Here is a 6,000-nt window from a genome sequence, read left to right as displayed (position 1 = left end):
ACTGTCTGGAAGAGCCTTTATCTATCCTAGCCAACAACTCGACTGAAGGTATCGCCTGTCTGGCTTTGTTGTTTGTCGAGTAACTTTTAGTATGTATATGTATTCTCTTATGATATTATGTTGGCCCCTTTAATCTTTGGTTATACTTCCCTTTTGGGTGTTTTAGAGTTCAGTTTTTAAAAAGAACTACACCTTGTCTCTCCTTCTACCCCACCCTACACCTTCAAAATCAAGTCTGTCAAGTTGAGACCTTAGTAATCCTTCTTCCCACTATCATATCACTCAACACTCAAATTTAAGCAATTGCTGTGTTGTGTTTCCCTTCAAAATCTCTCCAAGCCTTGGCATGCCTTATCTCCACTGCTATCTCTCTTGTCCTGCACCCCATTATCTCTCACTCACTCTCTTGTGATATCTCAGCAGAAACACTGTGTCCCTCCAGTGTATTTCCCACACATCAGTCAAATGCACATCAGATTCTGCTAGCACCCTGAAATTCCAGCCATCCTTGTCATCAGCTAGAAGGTCTGCTGTGGCCTGCCCTCTGCATGTCTCTTCATCTCAGTCATTCTCCTGGCCTCCACACTCCCTACCACAATGTCTTTCCTTTTTAGGTGTTTGAAAAACATGTCACTTACTTCTCTCTTTTGGCTTCTCACTTTCTGCATTCTCTGCTCAAATGCCTACTTTGCCTATATCTTCTTTCAACCTTCAAGTTTCTACTTGACCATCACTTCATCAGAGAAGCTCTCTCTGCTCCACCTCCCTGAAAGTCATAATCTCTGACACAGGCTCTCATAACACTCTTCTATGTTTCACTCCATATATTTGTTTCCATTGGAATTATATCATTGCTCATGCAATTTATTGTTTTTCTATATTGCCTATTGGAATTAAGCTCCATAAGAACAGCAGCATGCTTACCATATTCATTAACATATTCCCAATACCTACTATTAAAAGGTTCAACAAACATGAATAAATGAATTAATATGGTCTATGAGAAAGAACCAAGTGGGCCCACCATGCCGATAAAATAAAGTGTCAACAATGACCTTCTCTGAGAGCAAGTAGCTTCTTTAATCACTGACATTTTGCTTCTAAAATGAGTCCAGAGGGATCCAGGACTCAGAATAGAATAAACAAGGCTATAAAATGTGAATGTCATTTTATCATTAAGGATTTAGTCCTAAAATCCCTGTTTTAAAATACAAAAGAGATGGACTCATTATTTAGGATGGGACAATGTCCATGAAAAAGAACAACAAATTAAATTATTATAAATATATAATAATTCATGAATTTATACTAATACTAAACATTCACTTGTTACACTGGAAATTGCTTGAGCATCAATTCATTGCTCTGAAAATTGATAATAAAGAAGAACATTAAATACTTAACACATTTTAGTAGTTCATAGTAATCAATACTTAAGGTGAAAAAGTTCTTCATAGAAGAATTTCTCCAAAATTATTTCTATGATGGCAAAAGTCAAATTTGCTTATTGCCTCTAAACTCAAATTTCCTTATTGTGTCTAAGCCTACTTTGATCTTGTCTGTCCACAAGACATTCAAACAACACATTCTCTATGGCAAAGGAAGGGATATCTTTCTTACTTTCAAAGATCTCTCATGTCCATGTATCAATAAGTTAAAGAATGAAGAGAGATACTATACAGTTATTTCAGGGAATATTTTCTAGAGAGGGTTGATGGCCAGCATATATTAAAATAAAATAGCATAGAAGAGAAAGAAAAGTGTTGTGAGGTTACTGCAACACTTAAGAAAGCTGTGATAACATCCTGAAGTAGGGGCATTAGCACTGGGAATGGCAGATGCAGAAGCCAGAGAGGTATAATTAGAGAAAGGCTAACAGCCAAAAGTAAAAAGGAAATGTATAAATGTAGAAAACATGATCACAGTGTGGTGATTGCTAAATGTTGTGATGACTGCAATAGTGACTGTTGGGACTGAGTTCACAAGCTCTAAGCAGGTAAAAATTAACAGCATTAAGGGACCATGAGAGGGGAGGGGACGCTCCCGAGGGAGGAGTGAAAGAGAGGATAAAGGGATTCACAGGACATGAAATCAGAACCATTTGTGAGGAAGAGATTCAAAAAGAAAGGTTGAGGGAGGTGGGGCAGGCCTTGTGATAGTGGGATGCATGAAATGACATGTGTCAATAGTTTGAGACCAGCCTGAGTAACACACCAAGGCTCATCTCAAAATGATTTTAAAAATTCTAATGTACAGATCACAGCAGGGGTGGAAACTCAGAAATTAGCACTGAGCACAGACCACTGCCACAGCAGGCAAGGGGCGTATTCAGAGTCAGGGGCAGGGTCACTGTTCTAGTTTTTTTTTGTTTTTCTTTTTGTTTGTTTGTTTGTTTGTTTTATTGCTGTGATAAACACCATGATAAATCACAAAGCAACTTGGAAAGGAAAGGGCTTATTTCATCTTACTTTTCCAAGTGACAGTCCATCACTGAGGGGAGGCAGTGCAGGAACTCAAGGCAGGAACCTGAAGGCAGGAACACGGAGGCAGGAACTGACACAGAGCCCAGGAGACCATGGAAGAACGCTGCTTACCAGCTTACTTCCCCTGGCTTAGCTACTTTTCTTTCTTTTCTTTTCTTTGGTCTTTTTGAGACACAGTATCCCTGTAGCTGCAGCTGGCCTAGAACTTACTATGTAGACCAGGCCAGCCTTGAACTCACAGAGACTGGCCTGCCTCTGCCTCCTGAGTGCTGAGACCAAAGGTGTGCACCACCACACCCAGCTCAGCTACTTTTCTTATAAGCCCAGACCCAGCCTGCCCATCGATGGTACTACCCTCAGTGGGCTGAGCCTTCCCATATCAATTAGCAATTAAGAAAATGCCTCACAACATGGCCATAGGCTAATCCCATGGAGGAAATTCCTCAGTTGAGTTTCTCTCTTCCTAAGTGTGTCATGTTGACAACTGAAACTAATTAGCACAGTCACCTAATGAACACATACCAAAGCATGACAAGTCAATCCATTTAGGAGCTGGGACTGCTTAGGAGACACAGTTGCTACAAGTGATGATTACTGAGGCAGATGAAATGAGAGAAACCACTTTAAATTTCTCTCTTTCCCATCTGCCAGTACCCTTCACTAACAAAATCCAACTGGAAGCTAGCTGATGGTGAAACCAGACAAATTAAATTTGAAAGATCATGTTCTACTACAAAACAGGACAAGCCAGAGAATGGAAGAAAAAATGGATATGGGAGCAGACTGCCCACTGGACAACCCAACTGTAAGAGTGAGGAAGAAATGCTTACATTTTTAAAAGAATATTAAAAAGATGGAAGTATATCAAGCTGGGGTACAGCTTAGTTGCTAGAGTGTCTGCCTAGCATGCATACTAGGTTTCATCTCAGTTCTGCATAAAACCAGAGGTTGCAGTGCCTGTAATCCCAGCACTTGTGAGGTGGAGGCTGGTCATCGTAGACTACATAGTGAGTTCAAAAAGGTACATGTGGGCTGGGGAGATGGTTCAGTGGGTAAGGCACTTGCCACGCAACCATGAGGAGCTGTTTGAATCCCGAGAATCCACACAGAGCTGAGCAATAGGCCTCATCTATAATCCCAGTGCTCCTATTGTCAGATGGGAGGCAGAGACAGGAAGATCCTTAGAAGTACACAGCCCAGCTAGTCTGGCTTCTGCAGCAGCAAACAATAGATGGCATTTCAAACAAGGTAAAAGGTGAGTACTGATACCCAAGGTTGTCCTCTGACTTCCGCTGTGCATTCACTCTCACACATGAACATGCATACACATATCATATACACATACACACAAAAGAGTAACAAAGATACAAATATAAAACCAGGCTGGTTAAATAAAAATTCTGGGTCTACATTTAAATTAGAAATCTCAGCCTAAACTTGGTATTTATTTTCTTTAGTGTGTGTAGTGTGTGTGCATGTGTATGTGTATGTGTCCTCACCTGTATGTGCCTATAATCAGGCCGGACAACTCTGGGTATCTTTCTCCTTTCCTCTTCATCTTATTTTTTGAGACAAGTTCTCAAACTGAACCCAGAAAGTGCTGTTTCGGCTAGCGTGGCTAGCCAGCAAGGTCCATGGTCCTCCTGTCTCAATACCCTCCTCCCCAATTCTGAGATTACAAGTGGCAGTGCCACACGGAGCTGCTGATGTGGGGTTGAGGCCTGAACTCAGGCCTCCATGTTTGTATAGCAAGCTCTCTGCCCATTGAGCCATCTCCGAGCCCCCTTGATTTTGTTTGCATCTCGCATTATTTTATAGTTTAGTGATTGTCACTTCAGCTTATAAAATGAACATAGAGTTCACTTAAACTCTGGATATAAACAGGAAATAGCTACTGATAAACATTTTTGGCAACCTATTTAAGCACACACACCTTTCAAAAATGAACAATGGTGCTTTGTTGATTTTTTTTTTTTTTTGCTTTTTATTTTGAGACAGGGTCTCACTAAGTACACATCCTCAACTTGCAATCCTCCTGCCTCAAGCCTCCTGAGTAGCTAAATGGTGTGTTTGGGCTTTGTTTGTTTGTTTGTTTGTTTTTGAGGCATTTTATAGGGTTAGAGTCTGATTTGGGGTGGGCCAAGTTTATTCTGAGGTTATACAATTAACCCTGGAATTTCTGTGATCTAATACATAAGGGTTTGTTTCCTTTCCATGTTCTACATCTGACAGGGAGCAGAAAGGGGTTGTGCAGCATGCAGATATGCGGGGACTAGGACTGACACACATTCACACTGACACATGAATTCATGACTACTGAGGTAGGAGACGGAGCTGTGGAGGGTCTTAGACAGGTGCTTGGTGCATTCTCTGTTGTTCACATGGGCCTACCCAACTGCAACGGTGATGAGAAATCTGAGGTGCAACGGATGTTTAGTGAGTGGACAACGCACAACAGAAATGCTGTGTATGCTGGCTTCTTTCTACCACACAGTCTTCTGGAGGATCTCACTCACTACATGTATCTTTATATCCCCAGCCTGGACCTTTACATTGAGATCTTCATTTCCTGATTCGGTCATAATTTAACATCTCTACCTGAATTTCTGATATACTTCTTAAGCTAAATATCTACATAGCATCTTTGATGTATTTTGTGTTTTTTACTTTTTTAAAAAATTGTTTTTATTGAATTTTTGTGTGTTTCATACAGAACATTTCAATCAGTCTTAATCATCTTTTTACCCCCTTCCCCACTGGCACCCTCCCATAGCCCACCCACTGGGATTCATATACTCTGCCATTTGTGTAAAGGCCTATTGTGTCAAGTTAGTGTCTCCAGACGTTCCTTAGTGCAAGTTCATCTACTGAGGTCCAGTCAGCTTATCGGCTCACTTTAGGACAATCAGTTCTTCCTCACCTAGAAGTAATTAGTTACCAATATTTCTTCAGCTAAGATTGGGATCCGCTGTCCATTTGCCCAGTTCTATGCTGGGATTTTGTCTGCTTGAGTTTGCATGGGACTTGTTTATGCTGGCATCTTTGCTGTAGATTCATATGAGCAGGGTCCCAGGAGCTTGTAGGACTTTATTTCTATGTGGTTGTGCATGTCCTGCCTATGATCCAGGTATTTTATGGGTTTTTAAAAAATTTTTAATGCATATGAGTGTATTGCTTGTGTGCACGTGAGTGCACCCACGTCGTGCAACATCGTGGAGGTCAGAAGAGGGCTTCAGATTCCCCTGGAACTGGAGTTAAGGACAATTTGTAGCTACCATGTGGGTGCTGGGAATTGGACTCAGGTCCTCTGCAAGAATAGTCAGTGCTCTTAACCGCTGAGCCATCTCTCCATCCCCTTTAATATTATTTTTGAGAATTTCATATAAGTATAAAATAAATATGATCTTCTCTCAACAACTTTCCCCTATGTCCCCCTCAAATATGCTTACCTCCCAACTTCATGTCTTTTTTTAATAAGCCACTAAGTCCAGTTAGCGTTGCCCATATGTGCATTGGT

At 41.0% G+C, this 6,000-nt stretch overlaps 1 protein-coding gene across 1 annotated transcript in view; it reads right to left on the bottom strand.

Annotated features, from left to right (window-relative positions):
* Positions 1-6,000, bottom strand: part of Grm8 (glutamate metabotropic receptor 8) — a 905,007-nt gene that overhangs the window by 765,547 nt on the left and 133,460 nt on the right. The window lies entirely within an intron of this gene.

Source organism: Nannospalax galili, unplaced genomic scaffold, assembly GCF_000622305.1.
Source record: "Nannospalax galili isolate Female #2095 unplaced genomic scaffold, S.galili_v1.0 scaffold660, whole genome shotgun sequence".
NCBI lineage: Eukaryota > Metazoa > Chordata > Mammalia > Rodentia > Spalacidae > Nannospalax > Nannospalax galili.
Note: the sequence above shows the minus strand (reverse complement) of the source record. Positions and strands in the feature narration are given on the sequence as shown.